Source organism: Aythya marila (assembly GCF_965140915.1).
Source record: "Aythya marila genome assembly, contig: HAP1_HAP1_SCAFFOLD_164, whole genome shotgun sequence".
NCBI lineage: Eukaryota > Metazoa > Chordata > Aves > Anseriformes > Anatidae > Aythya > Aythya marila.
In genome coordinates this window covers 825,201-838,721 of record NW_028137167.1, presented here as the reverse complement: position 1 = coordinate 838,721, position 13,521 = coordinate 825,201, and positions in this window count along the sequence as shown.

The following is a 13,521-nucleotide window of genomic DNA, read 5'->3' as shown; positions in this document are numbered from 1 at the left end:
GATGTCAGCTTTCCCATGGCCCCTGGGTGTGGGGCGCCCAGCGGCCGGCTGTGCCAGCCCCAAACTCACCGTCAGGCGTCGCCGTCTGGGTGCTGGCGGTCCTTGGAGCCTGGGCAGGCTTGGGGGCAGTGGGGCCGGGCAGCGGGGGCCCCTGGTCCTCGCTGAGCCCCACGGCGTGCAAGCAGGGCTCCGGCAGCTGCCCCCGGCTGCTGCTCAGGGTGCGGGGCGTGGGGAGCGCCTGCCCCCGCAGCGGAGGCCCCGGGACGAGGGGTGGCGGGGGGTTGCGCTGGGCGGGGGCCTGCAACAGGCAGGTGCCTGCGGGGTGCAGGAGCTCCCCATGGAGCACGGCCCTGGGCCCCAGCCCCAGCGCATGGTGGGGTACCAGTGTCCCCGTCACCATGGGCTGTCCCCACTGATGGACGGGGGCACAGGGAGGAGCGGTGTGGGGGAGCTGCCCCCCGGCGGGGAGCTGCACCAGCTGCAGCTGGTGCCCCATGGTTGGGAGCTGCACCAGCTGCAGGTTTTGCCCCACAGCGGGGAGCTGCACCAGCTGCAGCTGGTGCCCCACGGCGGGGAGCTGCCCCACAGCAGGGAGCTGCCCCCCGGCGGGGAGCTGCCCAAGCTGCAGGTGGTGCCCCTGGGCTGGGAGGTGCCCCCCAGGTGGCAGCTGCACCCCGGCGGGGAGCTGCAGCACCTGCCCCTGGACCCCCGGCACCACGTGCCAGACGGTGGCCTGGGGCAGCGCGGAGGGGAGGGTGGGTACCTGCGGGGGCTGCAAGGGCAGCGCCGTCGCTCCGGGGAGGGAGGGCAGCAGCCAGGCAGCCACCGTTGGCGGCACGGCTGGGACGACGAAGGGGGAGTTTTGCGTCTGCGCAAGCCGCGGAAGCCGTCTGGGGAAACCCTCTGTGGGAAAAAGGCCGCTGGGCTGAGCTCTGGGGCGCTGGGCTCGCCAGCAGGGCCGCAGCCCCGGGAGGAGCGGGAGCCGGCTGCTGGACCTGCCATGGTGGCTGGAGAGTGGGGCGGTTGCTTGGGGAACCCGGGCAACGGGGGTTCCGTCCCAACGGCTCACCAGCCCCTCGCCGACATCTTGGGGAGGACTGCAGGCTTTGGACCCAAGCAGGCTGCCCAGCGCAAGACTTGGCCATGTTCATTAGAACATTACTAGCCTCTAAGCCTCATGGCATCACCTTCCATCTTGACTGCTGAACCTCCTTGCTCCCTACTATCTTCTTTGCCAAGATACAGCTGTCCACATTTACTTTTCCTACTTGGCTGGACTGAATTTAAGAAGGGAGCTTGCAACTCTTCCTCTTGTTTGCCACTTCATCATCAAACCAAATGAAAACCATTTGCCTTTAACCTCTTTATTTCAGGCCTTCTTTCCTAGTGGCCATTCAAAACTGGGAAAAAAATAGTCTACCAAGTGGGGTTTTTTTTTGATTTGATAATAAATCTGCAGACTGTTAAGTCATCAAGCACTTCAAGACTGTTTGAAATAATCTCGAGATTAATATAAAAGGAATTCCTCACACACGCTGCGGCCGCTTACCTTTAGTATAGTCGTTGGATGCGATGGAGCAGTATTTCTTGCTTTCGCCTGCACTGGAAGTCTTCCCTTCCTTGTAAGGTTGTTTACTGCTCTCACTTCTGCATTACTGACATGAAGAGCCATCTGGAGGATGGGATTCTTCCTTCTTCTCCCGCGTTATCTTCTGGAAACGAGGATCTAAGTGTTCCAAGGAGCCTTTTGCTTTCCTGGTGTTTCTCCTTTTTCTTCTTTTTCTTCTCCTTTTTCTTCTTTTTCTTACGCTTGCGATTGGCATTGTCAAAGCGGAGCGCACAGAAACACAAATCATGAAGTCTGAAAGAAACATGCAAGTTAAAAAGGGAAAAAAAGATGTGGCACTTGTTGCCTATATGAAACCTGATTTATTTTACCACAGGTGATGATTTGCAGCATGTCAGCTATTTTGTGGTGCTTTGTGCACACGCAACTTACTTTAGATGCAGCAAACTTAAGCCGTCAGATTGAAGGACCATAGGTCCTGGTTTGTACACAGATCATTAACAACGGCTAGCTCTGGAATACGTGCAAGCAGAAAAAATCTTTTAACCTAATCTGGAATGGTGTACGGATGTGATTCGAACTATGTGGTCCAAAGCTAGTGCTCTGACACAATTCAGCAAGAGCTTTCCTGTCTTCACTGATCAACCTAACAACATGATCCCCAGCCAGCTGGTGCTATCTAAATAACTTAGAAACCACCAGGAAAAAAAAAAAAAAAAAAAAAAAAAAAAAAAAAAAAAACGACATGAGAAGCACCCAGAAAAGAATTAGGATAAAAAATGCGGAGTATGCTGGAATCCTTGCTTACTTGGAATCCTTCTCTCCATCTTTATCCTTAGACTTCTTTTTCTTCCAGAACTTGTGATATTTTTGCATTTTTTTCACATCCTACAAGCTCCTTTTCTATCTTTCTGTCTTTCCTTTCTATTTCACTTTCACTACCTTCTGCACGGGTATATTTTCTTTTTCTGTTTCCTTCTGTTTCAGTTTTCTGGCGACAGTTCTCCAAATGAGCTGACACAGGTGGAAGCGCATGTCTTTCACGAGAATGTCTTCTGGAATGTTGCTGAGGTACCGAGCAACGATGCAAGTCTGCTCGGGGTGTGCCAAAGCGACGTACATCTTCCTCTCTCAAGAGGGAACCGTGAGGCCATCCGCTTTTGTAATGATAATGCTTATGTGACCTGCTGTAGTAAGTTGCAGTCGATCTGTCAAAGGCTGAATCGCCGTGAGAGAACTTTCTCTCTCTACTGTCTCCTGTCGCATGAGGTGAATAGTAATCCTTGTAATAGCCACATCTTTCCCATCTCCGTGCTTCGTCTCGATAGTATCTTTCTCTGCTCCAACTTCTTTCCCCTTTGGATCGGTAGTACCTATTGCTACCTTGTTCTGATCTTCCTCCGCTGCCAGATCTGTACTTTGAATATTTGACTGCTCTTCTGCCATTCTCAGGGCTGTTTCTTTCACGAGGGAAAGATCTGTACCTGCTTCCCTCCCAGTACTCCTGCTTGTGACTCTTTTGCTCAACAAATTCCACGCTCTGAGAACACCTCCTCTTGCTGGAAGGACCTGCTTTTTGACTCTCCTTCTCTTCACTAGGAGCATGTTCCCTCTTGCTTCGGTAATGCTCTTTCTCAGTGGTTTTAGTCTTGTCCTTTGTATCTTGGCGTCTATCTGCAATAGCTAAGGAAGAAAGATTGTTAGAGCTACATTCAGTGTCAGACTTGAGAGAGGAAGTTTGCCGCAATTTCTCACCAGGCTCACAAGACTCTTTGCCGGACAAAACATTTTCTTTTGAAATGAGGTCACGTTCTTTTGATCTTCTTGCTTTCTCCTTGTCTCCACCGTCATCACATTGGTACTGGGCGAGGTATTCATCATTCCCAGGAGATTTTGGAGGTTCCGCAACACTGCATAAAATAAAAACCCATTTCTCACTTCTGCTGAAGGACGTGAATATTAAGAGTAAAACCTTCCAACGTCGAGCAAACAAACAAAAACCTCCGGACTACAGGAACGCTCGCAAAGATATGCCATTTAGAAACCTCTCCTGTGATTAGGACACCTTCTTCAGCTCCCAGAGAAAGTGCTTTTTCCCCTCTTGCTTCTGAAGCCATTGCACTAAAAAAGCAAACGCATCTGTCTCCTTCCACCTGCTGCTCTGAGAAAAAAGGCATAGGGGCGAGCGGGGAACAGCCAGTGTTTCTCCAGACAGTGGAGAAAAATGGAAAAAACATTCTATAAAGGAACACAAGTTCTCCTTGAGGCACCAACCTGCATCAGAGTGATATGCTCAGTGCTGATCATTAGTTCTGTTCGTGACACTGGACACACAGTATGGAATTGTACTAATTTAAATCCTTCCATTAAATACTATTAGTAGACAGATAAAACTGTAACGAACTTCCATAAAGTCTTGTCTTAATCAGACTGTGCTCATTTTACCTCATTTCCTCTGACAAGCTGTTCAGCTGGCTGGCTCTGAAGGACTCCGTGATGACTTCTCGATTGACTGAAGGCATAGCTCCAGGCATCTGCAATTAAAACGCACAAGTCAGCAGACAAAAAAATACTATTTGTAGTAGTACTGAGGACTAGTCTTGTCAGAATGTCTCCATTAAATGGTAAGCAAGACCGCTGTGAGTTGTATGCATTATCTACACTTCAAAGATAACCCCAACTCACCCCCCAAAATCTACTTTATGAAACTTAGGAATTTTTATCTCAGCTGAGCTTAAGTTGACAAGTTCTAATGTAAGCTCAGGTCTGCAAATTCTAAGGGGATAATACCACAAAGCCTTACGATCACATGTGTGCTGTGTTTTCTCAGTATTTCACCTGAATTAGGAACACAATAAACACTCCCGAATACATCGTAGGTGAGAAATTCTCGATGGAGCAAATCTATGTTTCAAGCAATCCATTTGTTTTAGAAAAGAACATCTCAGAAGGTTTAACAGGTTCAACTCGGCAAGTGGAATCATCAAGTTTCAGTCCGTTTTCTTTAGATTCATTAACTAACCTAATAGCACCATTTAGTGAATCTGTTTTTGGCAGCTCATGCTGGGATCTTCCTTTGTCAGCATTCTGACAGGAAGAATCGGAATGCTGCAATGTACGGACTACCTTTCCAACCAAAATTCCATTAGAGGACATTGCATTGCATTTCAAATTCCTTTGAAATAAGCCCTTTGACTCCTCCTCAGATTTTCCTGAAGATTCTGCACCATAAGGGACTGTGTTATCAGAGCTGAGTTTAGGATTTTCATTCACTGTTGGCTCCACAAAAATTTCATCAGAAACTTTTTTGTTTGTTTGCATTTGCTTCATTTGCATTACCGAATTTGTAATTGTGGATGAAGGAACAGCCTGGTAGAGATCTTCATCCTCCACAGCACTGCTAAGACAGTCAGGCTGTGACACAGTCTGACGAGCAGGCAATTTATTGTGAATACTGATGGTGATCTTCTGTTTTCTTGACGTATCAGTCATTGAAGGCCTGGTAATTGCCTGGTTTTGAACACAGGCCATTGGTGGTGCTGAAGATGGCCTTTTTAGGGTGACACCAGTGGTCTTTGTGTCCTCTTTTATGGATCCATTTCCATTTAAACGGCTTGAATTCTGTATTTAAAAAGAAGAAATTGCAAGATGGATTAACGCAAACACTGCATGTAACATTTTGAAACACAAAACTCTCCTACTGAGTGTTTCTACAAATGGTCTTAACACCTAAAAAGAAAAACACACTGCCCTTTAAGGATAAATGCAAGTCCAATAAGCGTATTCAATTCCTGCTTTTGGTTTACTGCAGATTGGTATCAAATTAACATCATCTTTGAAAAACAGCCAAGCAACTTAACATTACCTGCTGCTATTCCCAAATATATTTATTTTCCCCTTTAAACATACCCTGAAAAGCCTGAAGTAATCGTTCTGGTGCTCAGGAATAAGACATTTAGTTTTCCCTGTCTTAGCTAAAGTGACGAGGATAGGAAAAACAAGTCCTCTTTTAAATGATTTGAGGATTAGTACACTCTGCTTAAATAGTCAAAGAGCGTAGCTCTCTGTGCTTTAGAAAGCTGTCTTGGAGGTATAAAGTAATGGAGTCGCGTGGCTGCACAATTTAGCAGTAACCACTGTTTGAATGACTCTGGCTGTAGCATGAGGGCTGTGAAGAAAGCTGCAGCGTGGGAAGGAAAACAAAACTAAGATGCTGAAAACCAAACAAAAAACCCCACACCAAACCCCAAACCCACTAGCAGTTTGGTGCCGTTATCTGCCCTCCCGCTTCCCTGAATTACCTTAATCATATGAGGAAGAAGTCGTGGTCCCAGAAATCCAGCCTGCTTACTATTAGCCCCCTGCTGACCAGGAGGGAATGAACAGGGATAAGATGGTGCTGGCAAGTAAAACGCACGTTCTCCAAGTGTCAAATCATAGCGCCTTCAGAAAAGAGCAGTGATCGTAGTTTAGTTTTTCTTTCAGCCTACTCTTGGATTAAATCCCATCCTATCATTTTAGAGGAACAGCTCATACGATATGGAAGCCTTCTCTACAGAAGGCTTCGCCAAGACTACAGACTGAAAAGTAGAGAACAGTCTTCCTACTAAGACTATCACTTGCAGAGCAATAATTCATTCTTACACCACAGATGACCTTCATTTCTCTCCTTCTCTAAAGTAGCCAGCTACAGATAACACATAGATAGCAATTTACACGAGTGCTGCAGTTTAAGGCCAAGCAACAAAAGATAATAAACGACACAGAGAATTTCAGGTTAGACAGAACTGAATTAGACAAATAATAATCTTCTCCCGGGATAGCAAGAAAAACACTTGCAAAACAGAAAAATATCAATAACAGGAAAGTAAATCTCTTCTGAACACATTTTAAGATTTGTTATTACCTGATATAAAAAAGTATGTAAGCTTGCTGACCAAGAACTCTTTTAATGTCAGTATGCACTACTTTAGCATCATTCATCTGATACCAAAGTCCATTACCAGCCTGCAAATAAAGACAACGATTTCTTTAGGTGAATTGCACGTTTTCCAATTGAAATCACAGATAGGAACAAAATACACATGTGTCAAATAAAAATATAATGAAATCTTTTTCCCTAGAAACAGTAGCTGCTAGTCATGCTTTAATTGGTTTGCCAGCACAACCTTTACCCTGTTAGAAATGCTGTTGACTTCTACCTTTACATAGCATATATAGTGTCCTGAGTGACAGCTGACACCGTGATGTACCAGCACCGCGTATAAGGCATAGAGCAGTGGTTCTCCCATTGACTGCGACATGTAGGCTCTCAGGTCCAAATACTCCGGATATTTCACCTCCTAAAGAGACATCAAGAAGATAGAAAAATTATCCCAGAGTACTTCGTGGACTAGCCAGAGAAAAACACTTCCAAAAAACACAGACTAGAATTGATTTCTAGAATATATTTCTTGAATATATTTCTTGATTCACTACAAATAAGTCTTCCCATAAACAACGGTTAAGACTAGAAGTTGCAGAGAACTGTTTCCTGATGAATCAGCCTTCTCAGAGGAAAGCATATGCTTCTTGTCAAGCGGGAACTTTATTGATATTAAGAGAAAGAATAAGCCATAGTCATTAGTCTACAATTATTGTCTGAAAATATTAACAACTTTCAGCTTTGGGGGATGTCCCATTACACAATGATATAGTTGCATTACAGTGGTAAATATACCTTGTTGATCTTTCCACCTGTGAAATCTGCAAATCTTTTCAGTGATATTGTGAGAACCTTGGAAGAACGGTGTATGGTAAATCTCTTGGATGCAGGAACCATCTTTTTACACCTTAAAAACAAGCAGAGATAAGTGTTTGAAGGCATCTTCTTTTTTCGCCCCCAAAACAAACTCCTTTTAATGTCTCACGCATGCCTGTGCTATTTGAATGATATTTACTTGCATAATAGGTTGGTCTTTTTTCTTTTCATAAACCCATGCACTGCGTGTCAGGTTTGTTAATACACAGAAGAAGGTCAATTTTCCCAACAACTCAGAGCATAGCGGGAACAGGAATCTCTCACAAAAGGGTATGACCAGGTTGGATGGCAAGGTACCATTTCTTGGTCTACAAAAGTGGCTATTTGAACTCCAATCCTGGATACATTCTTTCAGCTTTCAAGGGAAATACAAATACTGAAAGCGGAACGAGAGAGCCTTGGTCCCCAGGGCTAGAAATTGCAAATAATCTCCAACATAGGTCGACTATCAACATCAAAAATACAACAGAAGCACATGGTCATTCTACAGGAGGGAGACATTTAACAGTAGGAAGTCTTCATGTACTGAGCTTGTCTGGAAAGACACTGAAACCATCTGCCATCCTTTGAAACAAAATAGTTCAGTTTGACACATTGCCCGCTCCAAGGTAGGACCTACGGTGTAAGCAGTGAAAATTAGCCACTAGCCCAGAGAACAACGGAAACTGGGCAGTTTACATCAAGAAAAGTACTGTCGAGAGCTAATAAATAGAAAGAACAAAAGTAGCTCTTTTTGAATTCTGATGGCAAAATACAAGCCAGAGAATTGCAAACCCATAGGGAATGCCTATGAACAAGACTTCCCCCCTCCAAAGAAACAAAAATCCAAGTCTTTTATAAACTTCCACAAAACTTGTAAGTAGATCCAAAGTTTAGAGGTAGTCCAACAGAGTCATGCAACATAGAAAACTGACGTCAAAATCTTACTCGCTACATTTATAGCAATTCTCTCCATCCAGCTCTTCAGGTTTCACAAAGAGTTCCAGAGCTCTGCTAACAGACGAAACCGCCTAGAGCAGCGAGAAAGAAGAGCGTAAAGTCACCGTAATTCAGAATTCCAGAGACATACTAGTAGTTTATAAGAGAATCTTACTAACATACTCAAGCGATCTACTAGGAGCACTGTGAAGAAGGAGGCAGAAAGAGCATGCTCAGCATTGACCTCACCTGGAAGGCATTTGACTTTGGAACAAATACTTTTCCAGTAGCCTAGACAGCATCTACAGTGTGCTTTGTCATCAATACTGGGGACAAATTCATCAGTCTAACAATTAGATGTATATTGAGGTAGAACAACAAAGAAGTATGACAGCATTATAATTTTTGCAGAAAGAGAATTCTTTCCCCTTAAACCCAATGCAAATGTGGAGACTATTTACATGGGTTCCACGGAAGGACAAAGTCCAATCCACTTCCTTAGCACCACCAAGCTCTTACGTTTTAACATTATATGTGGTTTGGTTTTTTAAGTTAAACAAGTTTAATTTAGAAAGTTATGCATGTACTTAAACATCATGAATTATATTTAGAAAACATCTTACCTTTATATCCAAAGTGATATCAAGAAATGCCTCATACGTATCCGAAACTGCTTTGCAATTCAAGCACTTCACTGGAAACAAAATATAAATGCTTAACATTATGTGAAGGAGACTAACTGTCCAAATTCAAGTTGTTGACAGATACTACTTTAGACAAACTACAGACTGCTTTACTACCGACAAAAGACACAGATCAGTTCTAAGGACAGGAATATTTTTTCAAGTACCTCTCGATCTTAGAAATCCTCCAAATATTTGATGAATGATGGTGGTAGCTTGAGAAGATCTGTCCAATCTGGAAATAAATTATAATCAGACCTCAGAAGATTTAAGGCACAGAATTAACTCTTCAAAGAGTTTGATGAAAACCAAGGATGATGTAGACTTGCGTTGCTGATAGTAAATAAGGCACTAAAAGGTGCTAGAGATCATTTTTGAGAGTAAATAAAGGACTAGAAGGTGCTAGAGAATGTATGAAAGTGAACTTGTTTATGCTTACTCGGTGCTTCCGTTCAAGCACGCTTCCTGCATAGCATCAACAGTATAGCGCAAGAACTCGTGTGCGTCTCCTTGACTGCCAAAACGGAAATGTTGTCCTATTCCTAAATAAGAAGATGATAGTATTGACCTTATTTAAAAATGAAATCATTCTTGTATTTCTAAAATCTCTCTTCATTGGAGTGTTAAAACCACTTAGACACATCAAATAATTATTTGAAGATTACAAGCTATCGAAAAGAAACACATCTGAAGCCACTTACGACTGAGATTACTGATAACATGCGTAGGCTCGATGGCATCAACAGTGCAACGCAGGGCCTGGTTAATGTGAGTCTCCATCGTGCACATCATGCAAAAATCTTGTTCACGACCTGAAGAGTGAAAGAACAAAGCATCCCAGTCCAGCGAAATATCCAGAACTACAAACATCTAAGTACAATTTAAACTATAGATACAATATCCACTCTCCTTGCTACATTCTATTCTCCCAAGATGCCAATGTCCCAACAGTCTTGTAACATTTCATTTCACACAACTTGACAGAAGAAAAATATCCACTAAGCCTGTATTCAAATGCATGTTGTGATGAGAAATCTAAAAGACTACTGCAAAGTCGCAGTTGTAAAGGCTGACAGGAATGTGAACTCCACAGGCTGCAAAATGTATTACTCTCTAAAATTACTACCAAATGCATTACTGTCCAATGCACTTCATTATTCCCATGAAGCAATAAATAATCCTTTAATAAACAAACAAACAAATAACTAACTAAATAAATAAAACATGGTGCATTAATTGCACTCCATATGCTATTCGGAGCCCACTGCTAATACAGTGCTCAAAGCCAGCTGCTACAGGTAAAATCAGGCAAATAAGCTTATCTCACAGAATCACTGCTGTTCTTTCACCTTCAGAGCTATCCAACAGATTCAAAATACTGTTAGAAAGTACTCACATGACTGGCTGTGCTCAAGAGAAAGCATGTAATTGGCAAGTGGGGGTGTGTAGGTCAAACACTGTAGAGTAGCATTAAGAAAACATGTGTTGCCAAGATTGTACAGGCCAACTCCAACACTTTGTGTTTCTCGCCAATCCATACAAATCTTCTCAGGTGGAAAAAGAATGCTCTGTGGCGGAGCAATTCCATCATTAACGACTGCAAGAAAGTTAAATTTAAAAAGAGATCTTGTTTGTTTGTTTCGAAGAAAGGTATTTAAAAAAATACTATTCTGCAGGAGCACCTAGAGGAGCTAGCTACAATCCAAACCAGAAAAACTTATTGCAGACAGCTTTAATACCACCAAATTCAAATTGGCTGGTCAACACAATGTTTTGGGGAAAAAAAAAAAAAAAAAAAAAAAAAACAATTTTAGTCAACCATTTTAATTCTTCTAAGGCAAGGCTAACTGCCATTCTGTTTGTAGCACCTAACGCCAAGTTCCTCTCCATCTATAATCTTTAACCTGATTAACTCAACTACTGTTTTTTTCCTTATTATAACTTAAACCACAAACTTAGACTTGAAATTATACGGTAAAAACGTAAAAACTAGGAACTAGGAATGACGGTACCCCTACAGATACCAGATTTTTTCCTGAGCAATGTTATCCTTCAAAAAACCTGTGAAAAATGGAAGCTGTGAATAGCAACAATCAAACACTTTTCTCTGCAAAACAGAAAAGACATGGAGGAATCTGTGCATTACAAAAAGCTCCCCGTATTTCTCTGTTGACTGTAAATATATCAAAATTAATTTCTGTAACATCAGTCACTTCAGTTGCCTTAGGGGATTCGCTTTTGAAGTCTTTCTTCACAGTAGTCCCCTTCTCTATCAGTGCAACAAGTAAGAACTGCATTTTCTACTTTTGCTTTGAAGACAATGGAGGCAGGATAGAACGCACACTTACTTAGATCTCTTGGGGCAAAAGCCTTAGATTTTTCAGATGATCTACAGTAAATAGCACCTCCACGTCCTTGGGCCACAGAGACTTGGCTTGAATCTTCTGCAGGCACTATCCGGCCCCAGTTGGCGGTGCGTGACATCAGTATTTTAGGACTTGGTTTCTTGGATTTGCCAGACCGCCTTGAAGAGGGCTTTTTAGGCTTTGAAGATTTGGGCTTCTTAGCTACGGTCATTGTTCACATCTGCGACAGAGACAGAAGTTCTGGTTGACGTAAGACTATCAAGAAGCACTCCAAGAAGAAAAGAGTAACAGAAGTCCTGTCACTTAATCTCAAAGAAACAGCCTTAAGAACTAAATCGCTGGTATGAATGATTTAAAAAGAATCCCCAAACTAAACACACAAAGTGAAAATTTCCATCTAAACTCTATCAGTATTACTTTTCGCTTCTGCAGAACTAGTGGCTGATGCCATTTCTTTCCCTTCCGTAGGATTTTAATCCATTACAACTCTGGAGTCTTTTTAATATAAAAATGTAGAAGACATTCTCTGAGGGGAATCAGTTATTTATTGATTTCCGGAGTTGCGCAATTATCTGTTAATTAGTACCTATGATCTAATAGATAATTGTTGCAATTATCTATTGCTGGCATTAGTAACGGAACACTATTACTTCACTGCCTGCGTTTTTCTGTTTCGTCTGCACAAAGGTACCCAGAACTCACTGCTACTTTTCTTCTGTCTTTCCAGGGCTCGCCCTCTACCTCACTGTCTACTGCACCAGTCATGAGGGGTTTGTTGTGATTCTATAATGAGCCTAGCTTTTAAATACACCTTTTCTGGGCGTCACTTGTTGATAGCAAGTTAATTTGTGAGGGCTCCTCAGTATACATCATGCGGTTGCTTTTTCCAGGTGAAAAAGCGGAGCTGTAAGTGGCAGTACACCAAAGCCCTGGCATGCTGAGATCCAAGAGGAGAGATGTTTGGCCCTCCTTTTCACTCCTGGGAACCATATACCTCAAAACCCACAGAGGATGGGCTATATCTCAGAGAAATCTTGGGAAAGGAGAGCATGAAGAGCATGTTTGCAAATTCATTTCTCCCTGGGCTTCTTCTGCTTCTCCAAGAAAGACGAGTTTGAATATAACTTTGGCAGCAGTACTTCTGGTGTTTTACTCCTACCACATTTAAAACTCCTACGACAAACTGAAAAGTTAGACTAAAAAGCAGCTCTTTCCGTTCTCCTTTCTAAAGTTGCACGCTTTCCTCATGCAAAACAACAGGGGAATGTAAGCTAGAAACGGAAATGCTGAATGTAAAACAAAACAAAACAAACCTCAGCCCTCCAGGACAAAAGCCAATAACTGCTACAAAGTCCTTTTTAAAATGCTGATTAGGTTTCAAGGTGATACCGCTTTAAATAAGCGTAGTTGTGTGTCCATAGGCAGAAGCTGAATAATGACAGGATGAACTTCTATACTTCATGTTTTGTTACTGTCTTACTGTAGCACACAGGGACTTGTTACCTTTAGGGAAACCACTAACCTCATGGAGGGTTTAAAACATAAGCTAGTTTGTTATACCAAAATGACGGAGAGAACAAAGCATAAAGTGCTTTCAGATTTCTAGCACGCCTTGATTGCTGTCCATTAAACTTCAGACACGTTAAACAAAACACAGTAAATAAGAAAACTCCTAGTCCCACAGCTGGCAAATTGTGTGCAGAGGTTGTAATTAGAACTTTTTTGCCTTGACGTTTTACATTTAAAATTGATTTTAAATCCATTCTATACACACTTTCCATTCCTGAAAAAACAATACGCAAACCTGACAAATGCATTTACATGAGAAATGAAGTCGTCCTTGTCCGATTGGAAGACTAAGGTGACAGCTCCTGGGCTCAGGGATAAGCTCCGATCTTCACCAGTGACAGCTCCTTTTTTAGGATTGAAAGGGAAAATGTTTCAGCAACACATTGGAAACATACTTAAGGGACAAGAAACAAAATCAAGACTGCAGTGAGAAGGAGAACAGAAAAACAATACTGGGGAAAATGGGAAGGGAAGGGAAGGGAAGGGAAGGGAAGGGAAGGGAAGGGAAGGGAAGGGAAGGGAAGGGAAGGGAAGGGAAGGGAAGGGAAGGGAAGGGAAGGGAAGGGAAGGGAAGGGAAGGGAAGGGAAGGGAAGGGAAGGGAAGGGAAGGGAAGGGAA